Below are 9,765 nucleotides of genomic sequence, written 5' to 3'. Positions count from 1 at the left end.
ACGTTGTGACGTTTGGTACACCCAAAGCACTCCTACCGTGAGTTACACGATCTCATGGTCTAAGGAAAAGATACTTGACATTGGAAAAGCTCTAGCAAAACGAACTACACGATCTTGTGCTATGCTTAGGATTGGGTCTTGTCCATCACATCATTCTCCTAATGATGTGATCCCGTTATCAATGACATCTAATGTCTATAGTCAGGAAACCATGACTATCTGTTGATCAACGAGCTAGTCAACTAGAGGCTTACTAGGGACGTATTGTGGTCTATGTATTCACACGTGTATTACGATTTCCGGATAATACAATTATAGCATGAATAAAAGACAATTATCATGAACAAGGAAATATAATAATAATCCTTTTATTATTGCCTCTAGGGCATATTTCCAACAGTCTCCCACTTGCACTAGAGTCAATAATCTAGTTACATTGTGATGAATCGAACACCCATAGAGTTCTGGTGTTGATCATGTTTTGCTCGCGAAAGAGGTTTAGTCAATGGATCTGCGACATTCAGATCCGTATGTACTTTGCAAATATCTATGTCTCCATCTTGAACATTTTCATGGATGGAGTTTGAAACGACGCTTGATGTGCCTGGTCTTCTTGTGAAACCTGGGGTCCTCGGCAAGGGCAATAGCTCCAATGTTGTCACAGAAGAGTTTGATCGGCCCCGACGCATTGGGTATGACTCCTAGGTTGGTGATGAACTCCTTCACCCAAATCGCTTCATGCGCTGCCTCCGAGGCTGCCATGTACTCCGCTTCACATGTAGATCCCGCCACGACGCTCTGCTTGCAGCTGCACCTAGCTTACTGCCCCACCATTCAACATATACACGTATCCGGTTTGTGACTTAGAGTCATCTAGATCTGTGTCGAAGCTAGGGTCGACGTAAGCCTTTACGACGAGCTCTTCGTCACCTCCATAAACGAGAAACATGTCCTTTGTTCTTTTCAGGTACTTCAGGATATTCTTGACCGCTGTCCAGTGTTCCTTGCCGGGATTACTTTGGTACCTTCCTACCAAACTTACGGCAAGGTTTACATCAGGTCTGGTACACAGCATGGCATACATAATAGATCCTATGGCTGAGGAATAGGGGATGACACCCATCTCTTCTTTATCTATTGCCGTGGTCGGGCATTGAGCCAAGCTCAATTTCACACCTTGCGGTACAGGCAAGAACCCTTTCTTGGACTGATCCATTTTGAACTTCTTCAAAATCTTATCAAGGTATGTGCTTTGTGAAAGACCTATGAGGCGTCTCGATCTATTCCTATAGATCTTGATGCCTAATATGTAAGCAGCTTCTCCAAGGTCCTTCATTGAAAAACACTTATTCAAGTAGGCCGTAATGTTGTCCAAAAGTTCTATATCATTTCCCATCAAGAGTATGTCATCTACATATAATATGAGAAATGCTACAGAGCTCCCACTCACTTTCTTGTAAACGCAAGCTTCTCCATAAGTTTGCATAAACCCAAATGCTTTGATCATCTCATCAAAGCGAATGTTCCAACTCCGAGATGCTTGCACCAGCCCATAAATGGATCGCTGGAGCTTGCATACTTTGTTAGCATTCTTAGGATCGAGAAAACCCTCCGACTGTATCATATACAGTTCTTCCTTAAGATGCCCGTTAAGGAATGCCGTTTTGACGTCCATCTACCATATCTCATAATCATAGTATGCGGCAATTGCTAACATGATTCGGACGGACTTCAGCTTCGCTACGGGAGAGAAAGTCTCATCGTAGTCAACCCCTTGAACTTGCCGATAACCCTTAGCGACAAGTCGAGCTTTATAGATGGTAATATTACCATCCGCGTCCGTCTTCTTCTTAAAGATCCATTCGTTTTCTATCGCTCGCCGATCATCGGGCAAGTCTGTCAAAAGTCCATACTTTGTTTTCATACATGGATTCTATCTCGGATTGCATGGCTTCAAGCCATTTGTTGGAATCTGGGCCTGCCATCGCTTCTTCATAGTTCGAAGGTTCACCGTTGTCTAACAACATGATTTCCAGGACAGGGTTGCCATACCACTCTCGTGTGGAACGTGTCCTTGTGGACCTACGAGGTTCAGTAGCAACTTGATCCGAAATACCTTGATCATAATTATTAATTTCCTCTCCAGTTGGTGTAGGCACCACAGGAACATTTTCCTGAGCTGCACTACTTTCCGGTTCAAGAGGTAGTACTTCATCGAGTTCTACTTTCCTTCCACTTACTTCTTTCGAGAGAAACTCTTTTTCCAGAAAGGATCCGTTCTTAGCAACAAAACTTGCCCTCGGATCTTAAGTAGAAGGTATACCCAATGGTTTCCTTAGGGTATCCTATGAAGACGCATTTTTCCGACTTGGGTTCGAGCTTTTCAGGTTGTAGTTTCTTCACATAAGCATCGCATCCCCAAACTTTTAGAAACGATAGCTTAGGTTTCTTTCCAAACCATAATTCATACGGTGTCGTATCAACGGATTTAGACGGTGCCCTATTTAAAGTGAATGTAGCTGTCTCTAGAGCGTATCCCCAAAATGACAGCGGTAAATCGGTAAGAGACATCATAGATCGCACCATATCCAATAGAGTGCGATTACGACATTCGGACACACCGTTACGCTGAGGTGTTCCAGGCGGCGTGAGTTGTGAAACGATTCCACATTTCCTTAAGTGTGTACCAAATTCGTGACTTAAGTATTCTCCTCCACGATCTGATGTAGGAACTTTATCTTTCGGTCACGTTGATTCTCTACCTCATTCTGAAATTCCTTGAACTTTTCAAAGGTTTCGGACTTGTGTTTCATTAAGTAGACATGCCCATATCTACTCAAATCATCAGTGAGAGTGAGAACATAACGATATCCTCCGCGATCCTCAATGCTCATTGGACCGCACACATCAGTATGTATGATTTCCAATAAGTTGGTTGCTCGCTTCATTGTTCCGGAGAACGGAGTCTTGGTCATTTTGCCCATGAGGCATGGTTCGCATGTGTCAAATGATTCATAATCTAGAGACTCTAAAAGTCCATCAGCATGGAGCTTCTTCATGCGCTTGACACCAATGTGACCAAGGCGGCAGTGCCACAAGTATGTGGGACTATCGTTATCAACTTTACATCTTTTGGTATTCTCTAGGAACGCGTTGAAGTTCATGTTGACATGAGCGTTGGCCATTTGATCTACAAGACATATTTTGCAAAAAGTTTTAGACTAAGTTCATGATAATTAAGTTCATCTAATCAAATTATTTAATGAACTCCCACTCAGATTAGACATCCCTCTAGTCATCTAAGTGTTACACGATCTGAGTCGACTAGGTCGTGTCCGATCATCACGTGAGACGGACTAGTCATCATCGGTGAACATCTCCATGTTGATCGTATCTTCCATACGACTCATGTTCGACCTTTCGGTCTCTGTGTTCCGAGGCCATGTCTGTACATGCTAGGCTCGTCAAGTTAACCCTAAGTGTTTTGCATGTGTAAAACTGTCTTACACCCGTTGTATGTGAACGTAAGAATCTATCACACCTGATCATCACGTGGTGCTTAGAAACGACGAACTTTAGCAATGGCGCACAGTTAGGGGAGAACACTTTCTTGAAATTGTTATAAGGGATCATCTTATTTACTACCATCGTTCTAAGTAAACAAGATGCATAAACATAATAAACATCACATGCAATTATATAAAGTAGTGACATGATATGGCCAATATCATATAGCTCCTTCGATCTCCATCTTCGGGGCTCCATGATCATCTTCGTCACCGGCATGACACCATGATCTCCATCACCATGATCTCCATCATTGTGTCTTCATGAAGTTTTCACGCCAACGACTACTTCTACTTCTATGGCTAACGCGTTTAGCAATAAAGTAAAGTAATTTACATGGCGTTCTTCAATGACACGCAGGTCATACAAAAAATAAAGACAACTCCTATGGCTCCTGCCGGTTGTCATACTCATCGACATGCAAGTCGTGATTCATATTACAAGAACATGATCTCATACATCACAATATATCATTCATCATTCATCACAACTTCTGGCCATATCACATCACATGACAATTGCTGCAAAAACAAGTTAGACGTCCTCTAATTGTTGTTACATCTTTTACGTGGCTGCAATTGGGTTCTAGCAAGAACGTTTTCTTACCTACGAATAACCACAACGTGATTTTGTCAACTTCTATTTACCCTTCATAAGGACCCTTTTCGTCGAATCCGCTCCAACTAAAGTGGGAGAGATAGACACCCGCTAGCCACCTTATGCAACTAGTGCATGTCAGTCGGTGGAACCTGTCTCACGTAAGCGTATGTGTAAGGTCGGTCCGGGCCGCTTCATCCCACAAGACCGCTGAAACAAGAAAAGACTAGTAGCGGCAAGCAAGTTGACAAGATCTACGCCCACAACAAATTTGTGTTCTACTCATGCAATAGAGAACTACGCATAAATCTGGCTCTGACACCACTGTTGGGGAACGTTGCAGAAAATAAAAAATTTCCTACGGTTTCACCAAGATCCATCTATGAGTTCATCTAAGCAACAAGTGAAAGGAGAGATGCATCTACATACCACTTTGTAGATCGCGAACGGAAGCATTCAAAAGAACGGGGTTGAGGTAGTCGTTCTCGTCGTGATCCTATCACCGGAGATCCTAGCACCGAACGGACGGCACCTCCACGTTCAGCACACGTACGGTCAGCGTGACGTCTCCTCCGTCCTGATCCAGCAAGGGGGAAGGAGAGGTTGATGATGATCCCTCAGCACGACGGCGTGGTGGTGGATGCAACAGAACTCCGGCAGGGCTTCGCCAAGCTGCTGCGGGAGGAGGACGAGGTGTAGCAGGGGGAGGGAGGCGCCAAGACACAGGGTGCGGCTGCTCTCCCCCTGCCCTCCTTTATATAGGCCCCCAGGGGGGGCGCCGGCCCTGGGAGATGCAATCTCCCAAGGGGGGCGTTGGCCAGGGGGGTTGGAGTACCCCCCAAGGCAAGTGGTGCGCCTCCCCCCTAGGGTTTTCAACCCTAGGCGCAGAGGAGGCCCAAAGGGGGGGGGGCGCACCAGCCCACTAGGGGCTGGTTCCCCTCCCACTTCAGCCCACGAGGCCCTCCAGGATAGGCGGCCCCACCCGGTGGACCCCCGGGACCCTTCCGGTGGTCCCGGTACAATACTGGGTGACCCCGAAACTTTCCCGATGGCCGAAACAACACTTCCTATATATAATTCTTCACCTCCAGACCATTCCGAAACTCCTCATGACGTCCGGGATCTCATCCCGGACTCCGAACAGCATTCGGTTTGCTACATACTCATATTCATACAACCCTAGCGTGACCGAATCTTAAGTGTGTAGACCCTACGGGTTCGGGAGACATGCAGACATGACCGAGACGGCTCTCCGGTCAATAACCAACAACGGGATCTGGATACCCATGTTGGCTCCCACATACTCCTCGATGATCTCATCGGATGAACCACGATGTCGAGGATTCAAGCAACCCCGTATACTATTCCCTTTGTCAGACGGTATGTTACTTGCCCGAGACTCGATCGTCGGTATCCCAATACCTCGTTCAGTCTCGTTACCGGCAAGTCACTTTACTCGTACCGTAATGCATGATCCCGTGACCAGACACTTGGTCACTTTGAGCTCATTATGATGATGCACTACCGAGTGATCCCAGTGATACCTCTCCGTAAAACGGAGTGACAAATCCCAGTCTCGATCCGTGTCAACCCAACAGACACTTTCGGAGATACCTGTAATGCACCCTTATAGTCACCCATTTACATTGTGACGTTTGGTACACCCAAAGCACTCCTACGGTATCCATGAGTTACATGATCTCATGGTCTAAGGAAAAGATACTTGACATTGGAAAAGCTCTAGCAAAATGAACTACACGATCTTGTGCTATGCTTAGGATTGGGTCTTGTCCATCACATCATTCTCCTAATGATGTGATCCCGTTATCAACGACATCTAATGTCCATAGTCAGGAAACCATGACTATCTGTTGATCAACGAGCTAGTCAACTAGAGGCTTACTAGGGACATATTATGGTCTATGTATTCACACGTGTATTACGATTTCCGGATAATACAATTATAGCATGAATAAAGAAAATTATCATGAACAAGGAAATATAATAATAATTCTTTTATTATTGCCTCTAGGGCATATTTCCAACAGGCCACGCAAGGCCTCCGCCGCTCTCTCTGCGGCCTCGGCCTCCACCAGGGCCCTGGCTGCAGCGTCGGAGTGCACCTCGACCGGCTCCGCCGTCGTCTCCGGGGCCCACTCGGCGGCGGCTGCCCTTCTCTCCTCCCGCGCCTTCCTCGCATTCCGCTCCGTCGCCGCCTGAAGCTCGGCGCGGGGGTCTATGCGATGGGAGCCCCCAGATCCTCCTGATCCGCCGACTATGGAGGCGGTGGTAGTCCGCTCAAGAGAGAGCGGGGCCCTGGTTGGCAAAACGGAGAAAGGACTTAGAAGAACATCAACTAAAGAAAGAAAGAAAAGTGCGTAAGGACCAGAACTTACGCCGAGACCGCCTACGGCTGCTTCACCACTTTGCGGAAGCGGGCCGCCTTCATGGCCGCCTCGTCCCGCTTGGTCACCGCCGCGGATCCCTTGGGCTTCTTCGGCCGGCCGCCGATGAGGGTCGGTGCCGCCCGATGCTTCTGTGCGCCGCCTTGCACGGTCGGCCCGCCGGATGGGCCGGCGCCTTGGGGGTTGGTCGCCGGCTGGCGGAGCGGAATGGGATCGGCCTCGTCATCATCGGGCCAGTCGTCAAAGCCGTCCATGAAGCCGGAGCTGCCTGTCTCGCCGCCGCCCCCCACAGCGTCGTTGTCCAGGGCGGCCGCCCCCAAGTCGGCGTCCTCAAAGTCGTCCGCCTCGCGGTCGGGGGCGAACTCGCGCTCCGGCCCCGCGGTCCCGGCCGAAGGATGAAGGAGAGGATTCTGATTGAAGACAAGCCGACTGGTCAAGAGTCGACCAGAAAAGAAAATTGGGCAAAGGAAGAAAGAAAGCTTACCAAGGGTGGTGGATTGGCGCGAGAGTATGGCGCCTTGCCATACTGCCAGTCCTCGATGAGCTTGTAGTTGGCGATGTAGTTCACCATGTACGATACCTCGTTGTGAGGCATCTCCCTAGTGCTGAGCCGGCTTGGGTCGAAGCGGCCGCTCATCTGACAGATCGGATGAGGGCGTCCCTGAAGCGGAAGAACCCGGCGCTCGACAAAGGCGGCGATCAAGTCGGGCCCGGTCAGGCACTCCGACTGGACCAGCACCCGAAGCCGGGCAACGGCACTAGCTCCGGCCGGCGTTAGCAACCTGGCCTGATAGGACCACGAAGCCGGCCTCGCAGCCGGCGGGCCGGCCACGTAAGCCGGCAAGTTGACGTAATCACCGTTCGGGGCAACGTTCTTCACATAAAAGTAAGAATGTTGCCAGAGCTTCACCGACTGGATCAGCGCGATAGGAGGGAATGGGTTGTCAGCGGCGGACCTCCTTATGGCGATGAAGGCGCCGCACGGAGCCGGCACGCCCGCGACGACCGTGCCGAGCTTGGATTGGAAAAACTCCCCCCAGAGCTCGATGGTGGGGAGGACGCCGAGGAAACCTTCGTACAATGAGACGAAGGCCGATAGCAGCACCACCGTGTTGGGGGTGAGGTGGTGCGGCTGAAGGTGGTAAAAGTCGAGAAATGCGCGGAAGAAGCCGCTCGCGGGGAGGCCGACGCCACGCAGGCAGTGCGAGTAGAAGATCACTCGCTCGCCTTCCTCCGGTGCCGGCGAAACCTCCCTCGCTAGCGCAAGGCGGACTCGCACAAGATGTTCGCCTGGCAGCCGACGCGTCTTGCGGAGGAAGTCGATGTGGTCGTGGCGGACGGTGGAGCCGTCCTAAGAGCTCGACGTCGGAGCCATGGCAGTGAGCGCGACGGTGGAGAGCGCTCGACGCGGAGGCAGCAAGCCTGCGGCACGCTGGGAAGAAGAAAGTAACAGCGGAACGGGAGCACAGCGAAGGGCTACCGCAGCGAGGAAGAAGAGGGAGGAGGCAGGGCGAGGGCGAGCGTGCGAACGACTGCCGCTCCCCCTCCCCGTCCCTACTTATAGCCTCGCGCGGCGAAGCCGAGGAGGCGAGGCACAGGGAGGGGATTAACTGCGCCCACTCCCCCATGACCCGCGATTATTGCGCCTTGATGGCGAGTGGGAACCGCCGCCGGAAGACGTGCGGTCGGTTCGGGCCACAAAACATCCGTGCATGGGCCGAGGCGAGGAAGTGGTGGGCCGTGGCCTGCGGCGACGTCCTGTCACGCGCGTGGGCTGGCTGGCCCTTCCAGCCGAAGGGCGCCACATGGTGTGCGGATGGCGGGCGGCCAGCCCGCCCCTCGGCTGGCGCGTCAGCCGTTTCCCGCCTTTGGGATTTGTGAAGGCTTCGCCGAGAAGGCACACGCAAGGGAGGCCGGCTCCTAGCCGCCGGCTCTTCAGGATAGGTAGCTGGTCGAGCTTCTCGTTTCCCCCTTCAGCCGCGAAGCTCAACCAGCTTCAGGGACTACTATCGGAGTAAATGACCACGGGTAGCCTAACAGGCTCCCTTTGGCCCTCAGAAAAAATAATAATGAGCCGACCGAGCCTTGAAGCGCCCAGGACACGGGGCCGCCTTCTTCCGGCCGGCTATCACATAGGCCGACTGACGGAAGGCGGCCCGGCCGTAAACAATCTTTGGGGGACGCCACAACAAGGCCGACTCCAAGAAAGCCGGCCCATGAAGGACCGACTCCAAGAAAGCCGGGCCATGAAGGACCGGCTCCAAGAAAGCCAGCCCATGGCAGGCGGCCATGGGCCGCACCCTAAAGTCAACCCCCCATAACAGTGACGAGACGGGGCGTGGCTACAGTGGACCCTGCCACCCCCGAATCTCGGAACGTGCATGGCTACAGTATGCCGTACAAGGCGGACATCTCCTGTACGGCGAGGCACTATTGCCATGTGAATCATGACGCCATCCACGACGGGCCGCTGGTACGGCCCAGAGGCGGCGGGCCCCTTCAGTCAGAAAGACATCCGAAGGCGGCCTGGCCTTCCCCAGCCGGCCTAAGACCAGGCCGGCTTCCTGCAGCCGGCTTTCTCCCCTCCTCGAGGCGCGCGCACCATTAAGCAGACAAGACGAGGTAAGGCTACAGTGAGCTCCACAAGGCGGCAGCACTGTAACCATGCCAACCTTGACAAAGCCCTCGTCATCAGAGGCAAGGCAACAGTAACCAGCCCCCGACAAGACCCCCCAAGTGGTGGGGCCGGCCTGTCGACCAATGGGCCGGCAGCCGGCAGGACCCACCAGTCGGCGGGCCCCAAGAGCCGGCGGAGAAACCGACGACTGTAGACGCTGACGGCCTGGACCCACGCCCAGCCGGATTACCATTGTACCCCCAGGGGGTAGGCCTATATAAAGCCCCCGGGACACCCATGCAAAGGGTTGATCTCAGAGAGTTTTAGACACTACCATAGGGAGAGGAAAGAGCTAGCCTTGCCCTTATTCCTCCTCCCACCGAACAGCTCAAGGAGCCACTTGTAGCTTCTTATCGATCTAGTGATCATGCGGAGACCTCGCAAAGCAGGAGTAGGGGTATTATCTCCACGGAGAGCCCCCAACCTGGGTAAGATCCGCCGGCGTGCATGTCTTCACCTTATCCCGTTTCTAGGCACCGGCGATGTCTTACTGGCTCCCACAATGATAAGCCACCCGTT

This window comes from Triticum aestivum, chromosome 4B, assembly GCF_018294505.1.
Source record: "Triticum aestivum cultivar Chinese Spring chromosome 4B, IWGSC CS RefSeq v2.1, whole genome shotgun sequence".
NCBI lineage: Eukaryota > Viridiplantae > Streptophyta > Magnoliopsida > Poales > Poaceae > Triticum > Triticum aestivum.
The sequence above is the reverse complement of the archived record's forward strand: the minus strand, read 5'-3'. Positions refer to the sequence as shown.